This window comes from Phyllobates terribilis, unplaced genomic scaffold (genome assembly GCF_046119375.1).
Source record: "Phyllobates terribilis strain yellow unplaced genomic scaffold, ASM4611937v1 Scaffold_1__5_contigs__length_1240528914, whole genome shotgun sequence".
NCBI classification, from domain to species: Eukaryota; Metazoa; Chordata; class Amphibia; order Anura; family Dendrobatidae; genus Phyllobates; species Phyllobates terribilis.
The window spans coordinates 80459289-80469390 of NW_027362761.1; positions in this window are offsets into that span (position 1 = coordinate 80459289).

Consider the following 10102-nt stretch of genomic DNA (forward strand, 5'->3'; position numbering starts at 1 on the left):
GAGAGTTCCAAAGCATTTTTAAACTTCAACAGCATTCCGAGAAAAATGGAAGAGTTCCAAAGCATTTTTAAACTTCAGCAGAATTCCGAAAACAATGTAAGAGTTCCAAAGCATTTTTAAACTTCAGTAGAATTCCGAGAACAACGGAAGAGTTGCAAAGCATTTTAAAACTTCAGTAGAATTCCGAGAACAATGAGAGAGTTCTACAGACTGATTAAAAAAAAACAATAACATTCCGAGGACAATGGGACAGTTCCAAAGCATTTTTAAACTTCAGCAGAATTCCAAGAACAATGGAAGAGTTCCAAAGCATTTTTAACCTTCAGTAGAATTCCGAGAACAATGGAAGAGTTCCAAAGCATTTTAATACTTCAGTAGAATTCTGAGAACAATGGGAGAGTTCTACAGACTGATTTAAAAAAACAATAACATTCCGAGAACAATGGGAGAGTTCCAAAGCATTTTTAAACTTCAGCAGAATTCCGAGAACAATGGAAGAGTTCCAAAGCATTTTTAACCTTCAGTAGAATTCCGAGAACAACGGAAGAGTCGAAAAGGATTTTAAAACTTCAGTATAATTCCGAGAACAATGGGACAGTTCTACAGACTGATTTAAAAAAAACAATAACATTACGAGAACAATGGGAGAATTCCAAAGCATTTTTAAACTTCAGCAGAATTCCGAGAACAATGGAAGAGTTCCGAAACATTTTTAAACTTCAGTAGAATTCCGAGAACAATGTAAAAGTTCCAAAGCATTTTTAAACTTCAGTAGAATTCCGAGAACAAGGGAAGAGTTGCAAAGCATTTTAAAACTTCAGTAGAATTCCGAGAACAATGGAAGAGTTCCAAAGCATTTTTAAACTTCAGTAGACTTCCGAGAACAACGGAAGATTCGAAAAGCATTTTAAAACATCAGTAGAATTCCGAGAACAATGGGAGAGTTCTACAGACTGATTTAAAAAAAACAATAATATTCCTAGAACAAAGGGAGAGTTGCAAAGCATTTTTAAACTTCAACAGAATTCCGAGAACAATGTGAGAGTTATACAGACGGATTTAAAAAAAATAACATTCTGAGAACAATGGGAGAGTTCTGAAGCATTTTTAAACTTCAACAGAATTCTGAGAACAATGTAAGAGTTCCAAAGCATTTTTAAACTTCAGCAGAATTCCAATAGCAATTTGAGAGTTCTACAGAATGAATTAAAAAAACAGTAACATTCCGAGAACAATGGGAGAGTTCCAAAGCATTTTTAAACTTCAGTAGAGTTCCGAGAACAATGGAAGAGTTCCAAAGCGTTTTAAAACTTCAGTAGAATTCCGAAAACAATGGGAGAGTTTTACAGACATATTTAAAAAAACAATAACATTCCGAGAACAATGGGAGAGTTCCAAAGCATTTTTAAACTACAGCAGAATTCCGAGAACAATGGAAGAGTTCCAAAGCATTTTTTAACTTCAGCAAAATTCTGAGAACAATGGAAGAGTTCCAAAGCAATTTTAAACTTCAGCAGAATTCCGAGAACAATGTGAGAGTTCTACAGACTGATTTAAAAAAAAATAACATTCCGAGTACAATGGGAGAGTTCCGAAGCATTTTTAAACTTCAACAGCATTCTGAGAACAATGGAAGAATTCCAAAGCATTTTTAACCTTCAGCAGAATTCTGAGAACAATGGAAGAGTTAGAAAGCATTTTTAAACTTCAGCAGAATTCCAAGAACAATGGGAGAGTTCTACAGAATGAATTAAAAAAACAATAACATTCCGAGAACAGTGGGAGAGTTCCAAAGCATTTTTAAACTTAAGCAGAATTCCAAGAACAATGGAAGAGTTCCAAAGCATTTTAAAACTTCAGTAGAATTCCGAGATCAATGGGAGAGTTCCAAAGCATTTTTAAACTTCAGCAGAATTCCAATAGCAATTTGAGAGTTCTACAGAATGAATTAAAAAAACAATAACATTCCGAGAACAATGGGAGAGTTCCAAAGCATTTTTAAACTTCAGCAGAATTCCGAGAACAATGGAAAAGTTCCAAAGCATTTTTAAACTTCAGTAGAATTCCAAGAACAATGGAAGAGTAGCAAAGCATTTTAAAATTTCAGTTGAATTCCGAGAACAATGGGAGAGTTCTACAGACTGATTTAAAAAAAACAATAACATTCTGAGGACAATGGGACAGTTCCAAAGCATTTTTAAACTTCAGCAGAATTCTAAGAACAATGGAAGAGTTCCAAAGCATTTTTAACCTTCAGTAGAATTCCGAGAACAATGGAAGAGTTCCAAAGCATTTTAAAACTTCAGTAGAATTCCGAGAACAATGGGAGAGTTCTACAGACTGATTTAAAAAAACAATAACATTCCGAGAACAATGGGAGAGATCCAAAGCATTTTTAAACTTCAGCAGATTTCCCAGAACAATGGAAAAGTTCCAAAGCATTTTTAAACTTCAGTAGAATTCCAAGAACAATGGAAGAGTAGCAAAGCATTTTAAAACTTCAGTTGAATTCCGAGAACAATGGGAGAGTTCTACAGACTGATTTAAAAAAAAACAATAACATTCTGAGGACAATGGGACAGTTCCAAAGCATTTTTAAACTTCAGCAGAATTCTAAGAACAATGGAAGTGTTCCAAAGCATTTTTAACCTTCAGTAGAATTCCGAGAACAATGGAAGAGTTCCAAAGCATTTTAAAACTTCAGTAGAATTCCGAGAACAATGGGAGAGTTCTACAGACTGATTTAAAAAAACAATAACATTCCGAGAACAATGGGAGAGTTCCAAAGCATTTTTAAACTTCAGCAGAATTCCGAGAACAATGGAAGAGTTCCAAAGCATTTTTAAACTTCAGTAGACTTCCGAGAACAACGGAAGATTCGAAAAGCATTTTAAAACTTCAGTAGAATTCTGAGAACAATGGGAGAGTTCTACAGACTGATTTAAAAAAAAACAATAATATTCCTAGCACAATGGGAGAGTTGCAAAGCATTTTTAAACTTCAACAGAATTCTGAGAACAATGTAAGAGTTCCAAAGCATTTTTAAACTTCAGCAGAATTCCGAGATCAATGGGAGAGTTCCAAAGCATTTTTAAACTTCAGCAGAATTCCAATAGCAATTTGAGAGTTCTACAGAATGAATTAAAAAAACAGTAACATTCCGAGAACAATGGGAGAGTTCAAAAGTATTTTTAAACTTCAGTAGAGTTCCGAGAACAATGGAAGAGTTCCAAAGGATTTCTAAACTTCACAGAATTCCGAGAACAATGGAAAAGTTCCAAAGCATTTTTAAACTTCAGTAGAATTCCAAGAACAACGGAAGAGTTGCAAACCATTTTAAAACTTCAGTTGAATTCCGAGAACAATGGGAGAGTTCTACAGACTGATTTAAAATAAACAATAACATTCTGAGGACAATGGGACAGTTCCAAAGCATTTTTAAACTTCAGCAGAATTCCGAGAACAATGGAAGAGTTCCAAAGCATTTTTAAACTTCAGTAGAATTCCGAGAACAATGGAAGAGTCGAAAAGGATTTTAAAACTTCAGTATAATTCCGAGAACAATGGGACAGTTCTACTGAATGAATTAAAAAAAACAATAAGATTACGAGAACAATGGGAGAGTTCCAAAGCATTTTTAAACTTCAGCAGAATTCCGAGAACAATGGAAGAGTCCCAAAGCATTTTTAAACTTCAGTAGAATTCCGAGAACAACGGAAGAGTCGAAAAGGATTTTAAAACTTCAGTATAATTCCGAGAACAATGGGACAGTTCTACAGACTGATTTAAAAAAAACAATAACATTACGCGAACAATGGGAGAGTTCCAAAGCATTTTTAAACTTCAGCAGAATTCCGAGAACAATGGAAGAGTTCCAAAGCATTTTTAAACTTCAGTAGACTTCCGAGAACAACGGAAGATTCGAAAAGCATTTTAAAACATCAGTAGAATTCCGAGAACAATGGGAGAGTTCTACAGACTGATTTAAAAAAAACAATAATATTCCTAGAACAAAGGGAGAGTTGCAAAGCATTTTTAAACTTCAACAGAATTCCGAGAACAATGTGAGAGTTATACAGACTGATTTAAAAAAAATAACATTCTGAGAACAATGGGAGAGTTCTGAAGCATTTTTAAACTTCAACAGAATTCTGAGAACAATGTAAGAGTTCCAAAGCATTTTTAAACTTCAGCAGAATTCCGAGATCAATGGGAGAGTTCCAAAGCATTTTTAAACTTCAGCAGAATTCCAATAGAAATTTGAGAGTTCTACAGAATGAAGTAAAAAAACAGTAACATTCCGAGAACAATGGGAGAGTTCCAAAGCATTTTTAAACTTAAGCAGAATTCCAAGAACAATGGAAGAGTTCCAAAGCATTTTAAAACTTCAGTAGAATTCCGAGAACAATGGGAGAGTTCTACAGACTGACTTAAAAAAACAATAACATTCCGAGAACAATGGGAGAGATCCAAAGCATTTTTAAACTTCAGCAGATTTCCGAGAACAATGGAAAAGTTCCAAAGCATTTTTAAACTTCAGTAGAATTCCAAGAACAATGGAAGAGTAGCAAAGCATTTTAAAACTTCAGTTGAATTCCGAGAACAATGGGAGAGTTCTACAGACTGATTTAAAAAAAACAATAACATTCTGAGGACAATGGGACAGTTCCAAAGCATTTTTAAACTTCAGCAGAATTCTAAGAACAATGGAAGAGTTCCAAAGCATTTTTAAATTTCAGCAGAATTCCGAGAACAATGGAAGAGTTCCAAAGCATTTTTAAACTTCAGTAGACTTCCGAGAACAACGGAAGATTCGAAAAGCATTTTAAAACTTCAGTAGAATTCCGAGAACAATGGGAGAGTTCTACAGACTGATTTAAAAAAAACAATAATATTCCTAGAACAATGGGAGAGTTGCAAAGCATTTTTAAACTTCAACAGAATTCTGAGAACAATGTAAGAGTTCCAAAGCATTTTTAAACTTCAGCAGAATTCCGAGATCAATGGGAGAGTTAAAAAGCATTTTTAAACTTCAGCAGAATTCCAATAGCAATTTGAGAGTTCTACAGAATGAATAAAAAAAAACAGTAACATTCCGAGAACAATGGGAGAGTTCCAAAGCATTTTTAAACTTCAGTAGAGTTCCGAGAACAATGGAAGAGTTCCAAAGCGTTTTAAAACTTCAGTAGAATTCCGAAAACAATGGGAGAGTTTTACAGACTTATTTATAAAAACAGTAACATTCCGAGAACAATGGGAGAGTTCCAAAGCATTTTTAAACTACAGCAGAATTCCGAGAACAATGGAAGAGTTCCAAAGCATTTTTTAACTTCAGCAAAATTCTGAGAACAATGGAAGAGTTCCAAAGCAATTTTAAACTTCAGCAGAATTCTGAGAACAATGTGAGAGATCTACAGACTGATTTAAAAAAAAATAAAATTCCGAGTACAATGGGAGAGTTCCGAAGCATTTTTAAACTTCAACAGCATTCTGAGAACAATGGAAGAGTTCCAAAGCATTTTTAACCTTCAGCAGAATTCTGAGAACAATGGAAGAGTTAGAAAGCATTTTTAAACTTCAGCAGAATTCCAAGAACAATGGGAGAGTTCTACAGAATGAATTAAAAAAACAATAACATTCCGAGAACAATGGGAGAGTTCCAAAGCATTTTTAAACTTCAGCAGAATTCCGAGAACAATGGAAGAGTTCCAAAGCATTTCTAAACTTCACAGAATTCCGAGAACAATGGAAAAGTTCCAAAGCATTTTTAAACTTCAGTAGAATTCCAAGAACAACGGAAGAGTTGCAAACCATTTTAAAACTTCAGTTGAATTCCGAGAACAATGGGAGAGTTCTACAGATTGATTTAAAAAAAAAATAACATTCTGAGGACAATGGGACAGTTCCAAAGCATTTTTAAACTTCAGCAGAATTCTAAGAACAATGGAAGACTTCCAAAGCAGTTTTAACCTTCAGTAGAATTCCGAGAACAATGGAAGAGTTCCAAAGCATTTTAAAACTTCAGTAGAATTCCGAGAACAATGGGAGAGTTCTACAGACTGATTTAATAAAACAATAACATTCCGAGAACAATGGGAGAGTTCCAAAGCATTTTTAAACTTCAGCAGAATTCCGAGGACAATGGAAGAGTTCCAAAGCATTTTTAAACTTCAGTAGAATTCCGAGAACAACGGAAGAGTCGAAAATCATTTTTAAACTTCAGCAGAATTCAAAGAACAATGGGAGAGATCTACAGAATTATTTAAAAAAACAATAACATTCCGAGAACAATGGGAGAGTTCCAAAGCATTTTTAAACTTCAGCAGAATTCCGAGAACAATGTAAGAGTTCCAAAGCATTTTTAAACTTCAGTAGAATTCCCAGAACAATGGAAGAGTTCCAAAGCATTTTTAAACTTCAGCAGAATTCCGAGAACAATGTAAGAGTTCCAAAGCATTTTTAAACTTCAGTAGAATTCCCAGAACAATGGAAGAGTTCCAAAGCATTTTAAAACTTCAGTAGAATTCCGAGGACAATGGGAGAGTTCTACAGACTGATTTAAAAATACAATAACATTCCGAGAACAATGGGAGAGTTCCAAAGCATTTTTAAACTTCAGTAGAATTCCCAGAACAATGGAAGAGTTCCAAAGCATTTTTAAACTTCAGCAGAATTCCGAGAACAATGTAAGAGTTCCAAAGCATTTTTAAACTTCAGTAGAATTCCCAGAACAATGGAAGAGTTCCAAAGCATTTTAAAACTTCAGTAGAATTCCGAGGACAATGGGAGAGTTCTACAGACTGATTTAAAAAAACAATAACATTCCGAGAACAATGGGAGAGTTCCAAAGCATTTTTAAACTTCAGCAGAATTCCGAGAACAATGGAAGAGTTCTAAAGCATTTTTAACTTTCAGTAGAATTCCGAGAACAACAGAAGAGTCGAAAAGGATTTTAAAACTTCAGTATAATTCCGAGAACAATGGGACAGTTCTACAGACTGATTTAAAAAAAACAATAACATTACGAGAACAATGGGAGAATTCCAAAGCATTTTTAAACTTCAGCAGAATTCCGAGAACAATGGAAGAGTTCCGAAACATTTTTAAACTTCAGTAGAATTCCGAGAACAATGTAAAAGTTCCAAAGCATTTTTAAACTTCAGTAGAATTCCGAGAACAAGGGAAGAGTTGCAAAGCATTTTAAAACTTCAGTAGAATTCCGAGAACAATGGAAGAGTTCCAAAGCATTTTTAAACTTCAGTAGACTTCCGAGAACAACGGAAGATTCGAAAAGCATTTTAAAACATCAGTAGAATTCCGAGAACAATGGGAGAGTTCTACAGACTGATTTAAAAAAAACAATAATATTCCTAGAACAAAGGGAGAGTTGCAAAGCATTTTTAAACTTCAACAGAATTCCGAGAACAATGTGAGAGTTATACAGACGGATTTAAAAAAAATAACATTCTGAGAACAATGGGAGAGTTCTGAAGCATTTTTAAACTTCAACAGAATTCTGAGAACAATGTAAGAGTTCCAAAGCATTTTTAAACTTCAGCAGAATTCCGAGATCAATGGGAGAGTTCCAAAGCATTTTTAAACTTCAGCAGAATTCCAATAGCAATTTGAGAGTTCTACAGAATGAATTAAAAAAACAGTAACATTCCGAGAACAATGGGAGAGTTCCAAAGCATTTTTAAACTTCAGTAGAGTTCCGAGAACAATGGAAGAGTTCCAAAGCGTTTTAAAACTTCAGTAGAATTCCGAAAACAATGGGAGAGTTTTACAGACATATTTAAAAAAACAATAACATTCCGAGAACAGTGGGAGAGTTCCAAAGCATTTTTAAACTTAAGCAGAATTCCAAGAACAATGGAAGAGTAGCAAAGCATTTTAAAACTTCAGTTGAATTCCGAGAACAATGGGAGAGTTCTACAGACTGATTTAAAAAAAACAATAACATTCTGAGGACAATGGGACAGTTCCAAAGCATTTTTAAACTTCAACAGAATTCTAAGAACAATGGAAGAGTTCCAAAGCATTTTTAACCTTCAGTAGAATTCCGAGAACAATGGAAGAGTTCCAAAGCATTTTAAAACTTCAGCAGAATTCCGAGAACAATGGAAGAGTTCCAAAGCATTTTTAAACTTCAGTAGACTTCCGAGAACAACGGAAGATTCGAAAAGCATTTTAAAACTTCAGTAGAATTCCGAGAACAATGGGAGAGTTCTACAGACTGATTTAAAAAAACAATAATATTCCTAGAACAATGGGAGAGTTGCAAAGCATTTTTAAACTTCAACAGAATTCTGAGAACAATGTAAGAGTTCCAAAGCATTTTTAAACTTCAGCAGAATTCCGAGATCAATGGGAGAGTTCCAAAGCATTTTTAAACTTCAGCAGAATTCCAATAGCAATTTGAGAGTTCTACAGAATGAATTAAAAAAACAAGTAACATTCCGAGAACAATGGGAGAGTTCCAAAGCATTTTTAAACTTCAGTAGAGTTCCGAGAACAATGGAAGAGTTCCAAAGCGTTTTAAAACTTCAGTAGAATTCCGAAAACAATGGGAGAGTTTTACAGACTTATTTAAAAAAACAGTAACATTCCGAGAACAATGGGAGAGTTCCAAAGCATTTTTAAACTACAGCAGAATTCCGAGAACAATGGAAGAGTTCCAAAGCATTTTTTAACTTCAGCAAAATTCTGAGAACAATGGAAGAGTTCCAAAGCAATTTTAAACTTCAGCAGAATTCCGAGAACAATGTGAGAGATCTACAGACTGATTTAAAAAAAAATAACATTCCGAGTACAATGGGAGAGTTCCGAAGCATTTTTAAACTTCAACAGCATTCTGAGAACAATGGAAGAGTTCCAAAGCATTTCTAAACTTCACAGAATTCCGAGAACAATGGAAAAGTTCCAAAGCATTTTTAAACTTCAGTAGAATTCCAAGAACAACGGAAGAGTTGTAAACCATTTTAAAACTTCAGTATAATTCCGAGAACAATGGGACAGTTCTACAGACTGATTTAAAAAAAACAATAACATTACGCGAACAATGGGAGAGTTCCAAAGCATTTTTAAACTTCAGCAGAATTCCGAGAACAATGGAAGAGTTCCAAAGCATTTTTAAACTTCAGTAGACTTCCGAGAACAACGGAAGATTCGAAAAGCATTTTAAAACATCAGTAGAATTCCGAGAACAATGGGAGAGTTCTACAGACTGATTTAAAAAAAACAATAATATTCCTAGAACAAAGGGAGAGTTGCAAAGCATTTTTAAACTTCAACAGAATTCCGAGAACAATGTGAGAGTTATACAGACTGATTTAAAAAAAATAACATTCTGAGAACAATGGGAGAGTTCTGAAGCATTTTTAAACTTCAACAGAATTCTGAGAACAATGTAAGAGTTCCAAAGCATTTTTAAACTTCAGCAGAATTCCGAGATCAATGGGAGAGTTCCAAAGCATTTTTAAACTTCAGCAGAATTCCAATAGAAATTTGAGAGTTCTACAGAATGAAGTAAAAAAACAGTAACATTCCGAGAACAATGGGAGAGTTCCAAAGCATTTTTAAACTTCAGCAGAATTCCAATAGCAATTTGAGAGTTCTACAGAATGAATTAAAAAAACAAGTAACATTCCGAGAACAATGGGAGAGTTCCAAAGCATTTTTAAACTTCAGTAGAGTTCCGAGAACAATGGAAGAGTTCCAAAGCGTTTTAAAACTTCAGTAGAATTCCGAAAACAATGGGAGAGTTTTACAGACTTATTTAAAAAAACAGTAACATTCCGAGAACAATGGGAGAGTTCCAAAGCATTTTTAAACTACAGCAGAATTCCGAGAACAATGGAAGAGTTCCAAAGCATTTTTTAACTTCAGCAAAATTCTGAGAACAATGGAAGAGTTCCAAAGCAATTTTAAACTTCAGCAGAATTCCGAGAACAATGTGAGAGATCTACAGACTGATTTAAAAAAAAATAACATTCCGAGTACAATGGGAGAGTTCCGAAGCATTTTTAAACTTCAACAGCATTCTGAGAACAATGGAAGAGTTCCAAAGCATTTCTAAACTTCACAGAATTCCGAGAACAAT